Below are 14,407 nucleotides of genomic sequence, written 5' to 3' on the forward strand. Positions count from 1 at the left end.
AAGGAGCACCTAGTGGATTATGGGGCCTTATTTTTGTTAGAATATATTTTAGGCACCATGTCAGATTTGAAGGGCTCTTGTGGTGTCAAAACAGTGAAAATCCCCCAAAAGTGACCCCATTTGGGAAACTACACACCTCAAGGAAATTATCTAGGTGTGTAGTGAGCATTTTGACCGCACAGGTTTTTTACAGAAATAATTGTAAGTAGGCCGTGAAAATTAAAATCTACATGTAGGTTTAGCGATTTTGTTTCTTATTTCCACATGGACTAAAGGAGAAAAAGCACCGCAAAATTTGTAAAGCAATTTCTCCCGAGTAAAACAATACCCCACATGTGGTCATAAATGGCTGTTTGGACACACAGCAGGGCTTAGAAGGGAAAGAGCGCTATTTGGCTTTTGGATTACAAATTTAGCAGGAATGGTTTGCAGAGGCCATGTCACAATTACAAAGCCCCTGAGGGGACAAAACAGTGGAGACCCCCCACAAGTGACCCCATTTTGGAAACTACACCCATTGAGGAAATTATCTAGGGGTATAGTGAGCATTTTGACTCCACAGGTTTTTTGCATAAATTATTGGAAGTAGGCCCTGAAAATAACAATCTAAGTTTTTTCAAAGAAAATGTAAGTTTAGCTATTTTTTTCTCATTTCCACAAGGACTGAAGGAGAAAAAGCACCATAAAATTTGTAAAGCAATTTCTTCCGAGTAAAACAATACCCCACATGTGGTAATAATCGGCTGTTTGAACACACGGCAGGGCTTAGAAGGGAAAGAGCGCTGTTTGGCATTTGGAGATCACATTTAGCAGGAATGATTTGCGGAGGACAGGTCACATTTGCAAAGCCCCTGAGGGGACAAAACAATGAAAACGCTCTAAAAGTGACTCCATTTAGAAAACGACACCTCTTGAGGAATTTATCTAGGGGTGTAGTGAGCGTTTTGACCCCATAGATGTTTCATAGAATTTATTAAAATTGGGCCGTGAAAATAAAAACAATCCTTTTTCTTCAATAAGACGTAGCTTTAGCGCAAATTTTTTCATTTTCTCAACAAATAAAGGAAAAAAAGAACCCAACATTTGTAAAGCAATTTCTCTCGAGTACGGCAATACCCCATATGTGGTCATGAACTGCTGTTTGGGCAAACAGCAGGGCTCAGAAGGGAAGGAGCGCCATTTGGAGTGCAGATGTTGCTGGATTGGTTTCTGGGCGCCTGTGGGCCCAAAACAGTGGAAATCCCCCAGAAGTGACCCAATTTTGGAAACTAGACCCCTCAATGCATTTACCTAGGGGTGTAGTGAGCATTTTAACCTTGCAGGTGTTTTGTAGAAATTAGTGTGCACTCGATGTTGCAGAGTGAAAATGGGATTTTTTTCCATAGATATGCCAATATGTGGTGCCCAGCTTGTGCCACCATAACAAGACAGCTCTCTAATTATTATGCTGGGTTTCCTGGTTTTAGAAACACCCTACATGGGGCACTAATCTTTTGCCTGGACATTCGACCAGGCTCAGGAGTGAAAGCGTACCATGTCAAATTGAAGCCTAATTTGGCGATTTACAAAGTATTGGTACACAACTGTAGAGGCTCAAATGTGAAAAAATAAAAATAAATCCCAGAGAAGTGACCCCATTATGGAAACTGCACCCCTCAAGTCATTTATTAAGGGGTGTAGTGAACATTTCACCCCACAGGTCTTTTCCATAAATGATTGCACTGCGGATAGTGCAAATTAAAAATTTATATTTTCCCCTAGATATGCCATTTAGTGGCAAATATGTCATGCCCAGCTTATGACGCTGGAGACACACACCCCAAAAATTGTTAAAAGGGTTCTCCCGGGTATGATGATGCCATATATGTGGAAGGAAACTGCTGTTTGGGTACGCTGTAGGGTTCAGAGCCGAGGGAGCACAATTTGGCTTTTGGAGAGCGGATTTTGCTTAGTAGTCTATTTGTTTGAATATTGCTGGTGTTTCTGTTTATAATGTGGGGCATATGTAAGCTGGGCAGAGTATATAAGGGGCATAGTCAGGTGGTATAATAATGGGGTAAAAAAAATAATAAAATAATCCATAGATGTGTGTTACACTGTGAAGCAATCCTTTCTGCACAGGCTGGTGTCGCACTGATATATGGTGTCCTTTCTTATCCCCCTCTTGGTCCACACTCCGCACCTTTGCAGTTTGGGGAATTTTGCTGGGAAAGTGTTGTCCTGGTATAATACGGGCACCGTCGCATCCAGCGGATATGTTTGGGCTCTCCCCTTCCTGGTTCCCTTATTTTAGGTCCTTGATAAATCGCCTCTTGAAACAGAAGAAATGTTCCCCTCGGACCTGCACAACTGTATATTCTTTATTTCCTGACTTATTGGAGCCTTAACTAATTTTATTTTTCATAGACGTAGTGGTATGAGGGCTGGTTTGTTGCGGGACGAGCTGTAGTTATTATTGGTACCATTTTGGGGTACATGCGACTTTTTGATCACCTTTTATCCAATTTTTTGGGAGGCCAGGTAAACAAGAAAACACAATTCTGGCACAGCTTTTTTAGTTTTTTTTTATACAGCGTTCACCATGCGTTATAAATTACATGTTAACTTTATTCTAAGGGTCGTACCGGCGATACCTAATTTATAGCACTTTTTTATGTTTTACAATTTTTTGCACAATAAAATTACTTTTGGAAAAATAATGTATTTTTTCTGTCGCCAAGTTGTGAGAACCATAACTTTTTAAGGGTTTGTCAGGGCTTGTCAGGGCTGGTGATCTGCTAGTAACTGCTACGATGCAGCAATCGCATTCGATTGCTGCATCAAAAGAGTTAATGGCAGGTATCGGACCTAGCTCCGGTTCCTGCTGTTACAGGTGAATGTCAGCTGTAACATACAGCTGACTTCCACCGCTGATGACGCCGGATCAGCTCCTGAGCCGGCGCCATCTTGCCGGCGGCTACGGAAGCCGATCAGGCTCCGCCGCCGGACGGATCTTGACCGGCTTCGGTGCTAGGCAGACCGGGAGGCCAGTATTAGGCCTCCGGTTGCCATTGCAGCCACCGTAACCCCGGCAATTTCATTGCTGGGTTTCCGATGAGCTGCAAACACCTTAAGTGCAGCGATCGCGTTTGAACGCTGCACTTAAGGGGTTAATGGCGGGGATCGAAGCTAATTTCGGTCCCCGCCATTACAGCCGCATGTCAGCTGTCAGATACAGCTGAGATCCGGCGATTATGGCACCGACTCAGCTTCTGAGCCGGTGCCAAACATTTGTCGTAAGTATACGACATTTTGCGGGAAGCACTGGCTTTCCATGACGTATACTTACGACAAATGTCGGGAAGGGGTTAATACATATGGATTAATACAGCTATCATTGAACTGGGAGCTATAAAATTCAGGTGGACCAAAAATTATCATTTCTATGATGTGACGCAGGGGATTCAGAGTTCCATATAAGAGCTCCATATAAGAAATATAGTACACCGACCCCTAAAATGATACGTGGTGCAGTTTCAGGGGGGTGGGTTGTGAGGGCTCTTGGGAAGCACCAGATTGCCTGAATAGTCAGAAAGTCCCTGGGTGAAGCGAATAACATGTGAATTACATTTCCCATTTTCTCCCACTGTATTCTATAAACTCATGAATCTGACCAATCAGTGAAAATAATTTACTCATTGCTAATTATTGATAATTTGTATGTTTGTTGACCTTTAACCGTGTGCTAAATATATCAAACAGAGCTGTTCTGATATCCGTATTTCTTAAACTATAAATGATGGGGTTCAACAAGGGGGTGCCGACAGTGTTAAGCAGGGATAATAATTTGTTTGCATTTGAGGGTTGACCTTTGGAAGATGATAAGTACACAGCAATTAGAGATCCGTAGTATGTACAGACGATAGTGAGGTGAGAGCTAGAGGTATAGAAGGCCTTGTGTCTTCCTGAGAAGGATGACATCTTGAGGATGGTGATAAAAATATAACAATACGTGACAACAATTGCAAAAAACGCAGGTGGAACTAAAATGGTTGAAGACCGGATCGCTAACATTTTTATGACAGAAACATTGGAACAAGACAGATTTAGAATGGGTGTAAAATCACAAAAATAATGGTCAATGATTTTAGGGCCACAGAAATGTAGCAAGGTCATCTGTACAGTAGTGATGAACGGCATCACATGTCCTAAAAGCCAACTATACATGGTGATCTGATACTGAAACTTTGGCTTCATAATTTGAGAATAGTGTAATGGTTTACAAATAGCCAGATAACGGTCGTAGGACATTACTGTAAGAAGGAGACACTCAGTACTCGTGGTTCCTCCAAAAATTTGAAACTGAGTGAGGCAAGCTGTGAAAGAGTTAGGACCACCCTCTCTACAGATAGTATACAACATATTCGGTATGATATCTACAGTGAATAAAATATCTGACAATGATAAATGACAGAGGAAAAAATACATAGGACAGTGGAGACGGTGGCTGATTATGACAAGAACAACGATGAGAGTGTTTAGAATTATAGTTAACATATGGATTAAAAGGAAAACTAGAAAAAGTTCAAACGTAAAAGTTGGAAGACCGGGAAATCCAAGAAGAAAGAAACCAGTGGTTGAGTTATTTGGATCCATTACTTAATCAAGCTCAGTGTCACAGTTCTCACCAAAAAAGTGGGTCCGTGTACTGCAATTGGTCTGACTCTAGCTAAACTGAGGTGCTAAATCTAAGGAATCCATTAGTTCCTAAACCTAGAAGTCCTGAAAGGGTTATGAACTTTCTCATTCGAAACTTCAGAGTAGTCATCAATTAGTAGTAGGTGTGCTGTAATAGCAAAAGTGTAGTCAGGAACGGAGCCAGAAGTCACAGAGCAGCATTTGAAGGTGCAGCAAACGTAAAGACAAGGATGTAACCAGGAGACGGGCCAGGGGCCGATAGCAGGGGTCATACAACAAGTACCAGGTGACAAATCTTAAGAAGCAGAACAGGCAAAATGCAGAGGCAAGTCAAGGTCAGAGTCAGGATCAATAAGTTACTAGCTAGACTGAGAGTACCTTATGTACAGGCAGGGATACATTTGTGGATCTTCCTGTTCAAATCTGCCATTTACGTGACGTCATCAGAGTGAACCTCTCTTCATTGAGACCAATTGTGACACGCAGTTGTGCAGAGAGCCGGTGGCAGCATGCAGGAGATAAGCACTAGATTAAGATCTTCGGTGAGTAATATTATGTTGCTAGAAGGGATGGCCAGGGGACTCATGCACCTAATCTTCAAATTGTAAAGATCATCTATACTCTATTATGACCAGAAAATCCAAACTTGAAAGTCAACACGACCCCTGTGGTCAATGTTTGGTTATTTGGATCCATTACTTCTTCTCAATGAGAGGAACTCTTGAGACCAGCGGTTGAATTATCGGGACCCATTACTTGAGAAAATCAATTAGTTGCTTTAAAGTATGGGCCAGAGGACCATACGCTCAGTTTGTCACGATGATGTCTAGTCTAATGCTTGCACCTGTTATAAAAAAAATGTCCAATTCCAATATGCGAACAAGAAGAAATAACGGAAAAGTCAAATTTTTTATGTCAACCATCCAGAACATTAAGGATAAACTTTTAGTAGTCAATGATACGTTATTTGGATCTATAAGGACCCGCTGATGGACAAATAGAAAGGAATAGACATGAACAGAGTTGTGAAGAACATCTCAAGTCTAGTATTTGAAGCTGTTCTAAAGGAAGACAAAGTTCTTACCTAAAGATTAATTTAAAATACAATGTGTTTAGTTCCCATTTGAAAATAATGTGACAATTTATACAGATTTGTTTGAATTAATTTCAGTTTCTAATAGGCCAGTGGTGGCCAAACCCGGTTCTCAAGATCTGCCTACATTGCATGTTTTTGAGTTCTCTTCACAGCTACTGATGTTCATCCTCCCAAGAAGGCAAATACGTTGAACGTATCCATAGTGCTCCATTGACCCTACGTATGTCAAACGAGTGTCCTTTAAGCATATGTGGGAATGATATAAGCACAGTATAGTTCATTTAAAATGTATATATTTTTTTACAATGGGACATTATGGGTGATGTATGCCACTGTATTTCTATATAGTGACACAAGTCAAAGCATTCCTTTGAAGGTATACGTCAGTAAATAGTCCCCTTGTGTATCTCCAGCAGAAGACTGAAATGCAGAATGAAATCAGCTTTACTGAAAATAAAGATGTCCACTGTCCTGGAAATGCGTGATACGTGATTGTGGGAAACGTGAATGTTAGGAGATCTTGAGGACCAAGTTTGGCCGTCACTGCAGTGGACTGTATATATTTACTATAAATCATATTCACTATAGTTCAGAAGTAAATTGGCCATAACAATGTCCATAATCCTAAACAGTAAATTAAGTGATGGATTTTTTTTATTTTTGCCTTTTTTTAAATTCAATTATTTTTTTCCTAGCTACAGTAAATCTTATGCTTCTTTTCATAATACCCCATACAGTACTATATAAAACTAATGTGGAGAAGACATTACAATCACGATATATAATGTTATGACACATTCTAAGATTTAAAAAATATATATATTTTATACACAATTTTCCTGTAATTTTTAATAAAAAACACAGAAAAAAAATGTGAACATACCCAGTCTCTTCACACAAAAATCACATCAACGGTAGCCCAAATCTTGTCAAATGTTTTTTTAAAAAAAACTCTTATCACAAAGGAATGTCACAAAGTAATGAAGTTTGCGTTACTTGTTGTGCATTGTGCAGTCAAACTGCATCATTTACACATTTAATTAGTTATTATCCCCAAATGTATTATTATAAATGCGACCACCGTTCTTCATGATCATTTCTAGGTTGAAGTCCTTAAATAACATTGGGTTAAAACTGACTCAAAAATTAAAAAAAATATATCAAAAACAGCCGAGCATGAACAATTTGAATGCCAAAATAAAAGATAATGGAAATATACATTTTTCAGTTGGATTTAAACATTTAAGTGGAAAGCACAAAAAGGACAAATTTTATCATCATTTATGATATTAAATATCGCTTCTATGGTTTATGAATTACTTCAAGTGTATCAATATAATGGTGAATATCCCCAGCTGTGAAGATAATAATAATAATTCATTAAAATGCATCGTACTTATATGTTCACTCTGAAAACATACCGGTGGGACTGATGTGAAAGAGGGAGAGACATCTAGAGATTTGTAATGTGACAAACACCTTCATGGAATACAACATGTAGTCAGTGATATCTATTAGACCGGCTTTTGGGATTATTTTCTATAGAAATATGTTTATGTTGTGATTGGGTAATATTAACCCCTTCAGGACTTAGCCAGTTTTCTATTCAGGACCCAAATAATAATAATAATAATAATAATAATGTTTCCCTTCTCATATTCTAATCATTGAGACTTTTTTATTGTTTCTTCGACATGATTGTATGAGGTCTTATTGTTTGTAGGACAAGTTGTAATTTTTTAGGAAACCATTTTGGTGTTAGCCTTTATTTTTTATGGATTTTATTTTTATGCCATACAGCAATCATCTTGTGCTGTAAATGTATTTTACAGATTTTTACTGTAATGGGAATACCTAACATCTTCATATTTTTTGTATCTTCCAATTAATATTTAACCCCTTCAGGACGCAGCCACTTTTGGACCTTATGACACAGCCTCATTTTTTAAATTTGACATGTGTCACTTTATGTGGTAATAACTCTGGAATGCTTTTACCTATTAGAGCAATTCTGAGATTGTTTTCTCGTGACATATTGTACTTTAAGTTAGTGAAAAAATTTGATTGATAAATTCAATATTTATTTGTGAAAAACACCTAAATTTAGGGACAATTTGGAAAAATTGAATTTTTCTAAATTCAAATGTATCTGCTTGTAAGACAGATAGTTATACCACACAAAATAGTTACTAGCTAACATTTCTCATATATCTACTTTAGATTGGCATCGTTTTTTGACCATCCTTTTATTTTTTTAGGACGTTACAAGGCTTATAAGTTTAGCAGCAATTTCAAAAGCCTATTTTTGTAGGGACCAGTTCAATTCTGAAGTGGCTTTGAGGGCCTTATATATTAGGAACGTCCACAAATCACCCCATTTTAAAAACTGCAGCCCTTAAAGTACTCAAAACAGCATTTAGAAAGTTTCTTAACCCTTTATGCGTTTCACAGGAATTAAAGCAAAGTGGAAGGGAAATTTGCAAATTTCATTTTTTTTTGCAGAAATTCCATTTAAATTCATTTTTCCTGTAATACTGAAGGTTTTTACCAGAGAAACACAACTGAATATTTATTGCCCTGATTATGAAGTTTTTAGAAATATCCCACATGTGGCCCTAGTGCGCTACTGGACTGAAACACAGGCCTCAGAAGCAAAGGAGTACCTAGAGGATTTTTGGGCCTTCCTTTTCTTAAATTATATTTCAGGCACCATGTCAGGTTAGAAGAGGTCTTGTGGTGCCGAAACAAAGGAAACACCACAAAAGTGACTCCATTTGGGAAACTATACCCTTTGAGGAATTCATCTAGGGGTGTAGTCAGCATTTTGACCCCCACAGGTGTTTCATAGATTTCATTAGAATTGGGTAGTGAAAATGAAAAATTATATTATTTTCCAAAAAGATGTAGCTTTACCTCAAAATTTTTATTTTTTTCAACAAATAAATGAGGAAAAGCACCCCAACATTTGTAAAGCAACTTCTCCAGAGTACGGAAATACAAAAAATATGTGGTCATAAACTGCTGTTTGGGCAAGCGGCAGGACTCAGTAGGGAAGGCACGCCATTTAGAAGTGCAGATTTTGCTGGTTTGATTTCTCGGCACCATGTCACATTTGTAAAGCTCCTAAGGTACCAGTACAGTAGAAACCCCCCAAAATTGACCCAGGGGTTTTCCACACGTCCATCAGGCTCCCAATACACTGCACTGTGGGTAAGATATACCTTTTCATTTGGGTCATATTTGCAAACTTTAACTATTTTGAGATGGAGTGGTGACTGCTATACTTTGCCTACTCTGGGATACGACTCGGAAACCTGCACATGCATTAATGTGTTTCTGATGTGTATTCCTATATTTATATTTATATTTATATCATGTCATGCTCTTCAGTATCCTTGTTTGCTTTTGCTCACACATGTTAGTGGTAATCTTCCTCTATGTTTACATCTGACCTATTGAGCCTGCCCGTCTGCATTGGAAACTTCAGAGTCACTCTTTCCAACTGTACCTTTTTAAAATTCTTCTATGTAATGTGTATATCCTATGCAATAAAGGTTTATTTTTATCCTATGGCTTCTATACTCCCTGTTCTTCCCTGTGTATAAAATGTTTACCTAGGAGTGCCTTCCTAATAGATTATTTTGGTAGTATGCTTTACACTTATAGCATCTAACCCGTGATACCTTTGCTAGATGAGCCCTTTTTGTGTATAATTCATTAGAATTGGGCAGTAAACATGAAAAATTTCATTTTTTTCCACTAAGACGTAGCTTTAGGTAAAAAAATTTCATTTTCTCATCAAATAAAGGAGAAAACTCACCATAACATTTGTAAAGCAACTTCTCCAGAGTACGGAAATACCCCACTTGTGGTAATAAAGTACTGTATGAATACACATCAGGGCTCAGAAGGGAAGGAGCGCCATTTGGCTTTTGGAGAGCAGATTTTGCTGGATTGGTTTTTCTGCGCCATGACGCTTTTGCAAAGCCCCTTAGGTAGCAGTACAGTGGAAACTACCCAAAAGTGACTCCATTTGGCAAACTACACCCATTGAGGAATTCATCTAGGGGTGTAGTGAGCATTTTGACCCCACAGGTGTCTCATATATTTTATTAGAAATGGGCAGTGAAAATGAAAAATTACATTATTTTCCAATAACACATAGCATTAGTTCAAAAGTTTTCATTTTCTCAACAAATAAAGGAGGAAAAGCACCGTAACATTTGTAAAGCAACTTCCCAGAGTACGGAAATACCCCACACATGGTCATAAACTGCTATTTGGACACACAGCAAGGCTCTAAAGGGAAGGAGCGCCATTTAGTATTTGGAGTGGAGATTTTATAAGATTCGTTTTTTGACACCATGTTGCATTGAGCTATAATACAAGTACAGTGGTACTCCCCGAAAAATTACCCCATTTTGGAAACTAGATCCCTCAAAGAATTAGGGGTGGAGTGAGCATTTTGACCGCACAAGTATTTTGCAAAAATGAGTAAACAATAGATGTTGCAGATTAAAAATTGCTGTTTTCCACAGATATGCCATTTCAGTGCCCAATGTGTTGTGCCCAGCTTGTACCACCGTAGACACACATCCCATAAATTGTTAAGCGGGTTCTCCAGAATATCCCATATGTGGTTATAAATTGCCGTTTGGGTACACTGCCAGGCTCAGTTGGACCACCATTTGGCTTTTGAAGCACAGATTTTGCTTGGTGTATTAGTGGTATTTCAGCTTATAATGTGGGGGCATATGTGAGCTGGGCGGAGTACATCAAGGGTATATGTAATCTGTGAGGAGTACATCAGGGTATATGTAATCTGTGAGGAGTACATCAGGATATATGTAATTTGTGAGGAGCACATCAGGGTATATGTAATATGTGAGGAGTACATCAGGGTATATGTAATATGTGAGGAGTACATCAGGGTATATGTAATCTGTGAGGTGTACATCAGGATATATGTGAGCTGGGCGGAGTACATAAGGGTATATGTAAGCTGGGCGGAGTACATCAGGGTATATGTAAGCTGGGCGGAGTACATCAGGGTATATGTAAGCTGTGCGGAGTACAACAGGGTATATATAATCTGGGCGGAGTACACCAGGATATATGTAATATGTGCGGAGTACATCAGGGTATATGTAAGCTGGGCGGAGTACATCAGGGTATATGTAAACTGGGCGGAGTACACCAGGGTATATGTAAGCTGGGCGGAGTACATCAGGGTATATGTAAGCTGGGCGGAGTACATCAGGGTATATGTAATATGTGAGGAGTACATCAGGGTATATGTAATATGTGAGGAGTACATCAGGGTATATGTAATATGTGCGTAGTACATCAGGGTATATGTAATATGTGAGGAGTACATCAGGGTATATGTAATATGTGAGGAGTACATCAGGGTATATGTAAGCTGGGCGGAATGCATCAAGGCATTTGTAAACTGGGCGGAGTACATCAGGGTATATGTAATCTGTGAGGAGTACATCAGGATATATGTAATATGTGAGGAGTACATCAGGGTATATGTAATATGTGAGGAGTACATCAGGGTATATGTAATCTGTGAGGTGTACATCAGGATATATGTGAGCTGGGCGGAGTACATAAGGGTATATGTAAGCTGGGCGGAGTACATCAGGGTATATGTAAGCTGGGCGGAGTACATCAGGGTATATGTAAGCTGTGCGGAGTACAACAGGGTATATATAATCTGGGCGGAGTACACCAGGATATATGTAATATGTGCGGAGTACATCAGGGTATATGTAAGCTGGGCGGAGTACATCAGGGTATATGTAAACTGGGCGGAGTACACCAGGGTATATGTAAGCTGGGCGGAGTACATCAGGGTATATGTAAGCTGGGCGGAGTACATCAGGGTATATGTAATATGTGAGGAGTACATCAGGGTATATGTAATATGTGAGGAGTACATCAGGGTATATGTAATATGTGCGTAGTACATCAGGGTATATGTAATATGTGAGGAGTACATCAGGGTATATGTAATATGTGAGGAGTACATCAGGGTATATGTAAGCTGGGCGGAATGCATCAAGGCATTTGTAAACTGGGCGGAGTGCAACAGGTCATAATAGGATGATCAAAGGATAAGGAAAAAAAGGGGACCAACGGCGCTGCTATAGACAATGTCGAGGCAAAAGATGATGATTGATGTTTAATGAATGAGGCTACGCGTTTCGACACCGTACCGGCGTCTTCATCAGGCCAATACAAATTGTGCGATATGCACACGTTTAAATACAAAAAGAAATGAGACATAATTGCAAAAAAAGAAAAAAAGAACCGCCAATAAGGGCGGGTCAAAGGTCAAATATATAAATTACATAAGTACTGATGTGCAAAACAGCGCGTTATAAGGTTTGTTCAGAAAAAACAATGTAAACATAAATAAAATATGGTAAATACAATAAAACTGCAAAAAATCACTAACAGCGTATTAAGAATGAACATATTAGATCAAAAACAACACACAATCGTTAAAAGTCTTTGTATTAATTATATTACGTATTCGTCTTAATATTAGTATGGGATTGCAAACATCATTCTATAAAATGTGTTAAAAAAGAAAAATTACCGTAATGTGAAAGGAAATATTCAAAGCGTCCCTGAGCTCCTAGGTAACGCTAAGAATACGGTGGCCGAAAGGGGACAATATACTAGATGGACCGCATTTGGAACGCAACAAGATACTCAACGGTCACATGAGCAATGAACCGCAGGATACTAAATGGACCGCTTTTGGAACGCAACAAAGTCCTCACAAGAGCAAAGAGCCGAAAATGTAATGAAAACGCAGGAACTATAAGAATAACGGCAAATCACAGCAAGGGAGAAGATTACAAAGGTAAGTAAAAGGACTAATTAAAAGTGCGATAATATATGAGTTATGAAAATATGGGAATGCAATAAAACATGATACAATGTGATACAATGATAATCAGTTGCTTAAGTTAAATGAAAAAATACTCTATAAAAGATACTCTATAAAGGATACTCTATAAAGGATATTGTAATGAGAGAAACAATTAAAGGGAAACGTATATTCAAATGGCATATATAATATCATATAAACATTAATAAAAAAAGTAGGACAAATAAAACATTAATCAAAATATAATAAAACAAGGTACAGTTAGACTTAGTATACCCAAATATATATACGTATATATCAGATTAAAATTATTCTAGGGACGTTTCGGTGAGATCATTTAGACCACTAGGGTGTAAAGTCTCAAGCTTGAAAATCCAGAAATTTTCTCTCTGTTTTAGCCTGTTAAACCTATTTGGCACATCTAATGGGATTTGTTCTATTGGTGTTATGACAATATTTTCAAAATTGCAATTATGTTTAAATGCACAGTGACGGGAGACACTGTGCTTGAGAAAACCTTGTCTAACATTAAAACGATGTTTATTAACCCGATTCCTAAGCGTTTGGGTAGTCCGACCTACATATTGTAAACCACAGGTACAGTGCAGCAAATAGATTACATACGTGCTCCCACAGTCCAAATGATTTTTAATGGGAAAAAAAGCCCTAGTCTTAAATGAGGAGAATTCGACTACTTTATCAGAAATATTAGCACAACAAAGGCATCTCTTATGCCCACAAGAATATGACCCCTTAATATTTGATAGAGGGTCTACAATTTCCTTTTTTATGACAGGTAATTTACTAGGTGCTAAAATATTTTTCAGGGTTTTTGATCTTCGGAAAGTAATTAGAGGTTTAGCTGGGAGCAAAGGTTTAAGGAAAGGATCACTAGTCAAAATGTGCCAATGTTTCAGAAGGATAGACCTAATGTGTTTGCTACCTTTATTGAAGGACGTAATAAAATTCAAGTTGTATTCAGTTGGTTTGACTTTCTTACTGTCGGTAACGCTTGGTACTATTGCTTGGATACATTCTAGTTGTGTCATGCCTCTAGCTCTTGATTCTGCCCCCTTAATCAAAGTCCCCGGAAAACCTTTATCTAAAAACCTTTTATTTAGAATAACGCACTCTTTATTAAAACTACTATCGTCAGAGCAATTCTTTCTTATTCTGCGATATTGGCCGAAAGGGACATTTTTAAGCCAGGGAATGTAATGTGCACTACTGAAATCCAGATAACTGTTTACGTCCACACTTTTGAAATGGGTCTTGGTAGAAAAATGACTGCCATTATTAGTGATAGTGAGATCTAAAAAGTCTATAGTGGTACCCGAAAAAGTATACGTAAAATTTAGACCAAAATTATTAATATTTAAAAGATCCATAAAAGCAATAGCAGAGGCCATGTCGCCTTTCCAAATGAAAAATAAATCGTCAATATAACGTTTATAAAAGACAATATTGTTGGAAAAATTATGTGCATTCAATATATGGGATTCCTCAAAACAGCCCATGTACAGGTTTGCGTAGGAGGGTGCGAACCGCGACCCCATTGCGCACCCCTTTAGCTGTCTATAAAAATAATTTTCAAATGTAAAAACGTTGTGTGTTAGAATAAAATCTATGCATTCAATAATAAAATTAAGCTGTTTATTAGAGAAACGAAGGTCCGATACAAGATATGAGGAGATGGCTTCCATACCAAGAAAGTGTGGAATGTTGGT

The sequence above is a fragment of the Rhinoderma darwinii genome, chromosome 3, assembly GCF_050947455.1.
Source record: "Rhinoderma darwinii isolate aRhiDar2 chromosome 3, aRhiDar2.hap1, whole genome shotgun sequence".
NCBI lineage: Eukaryota > Metazoa > Chordata > Amphibia > Anura > Rhinodermatidae > Rhinoderma > Rhinoderma darwinii.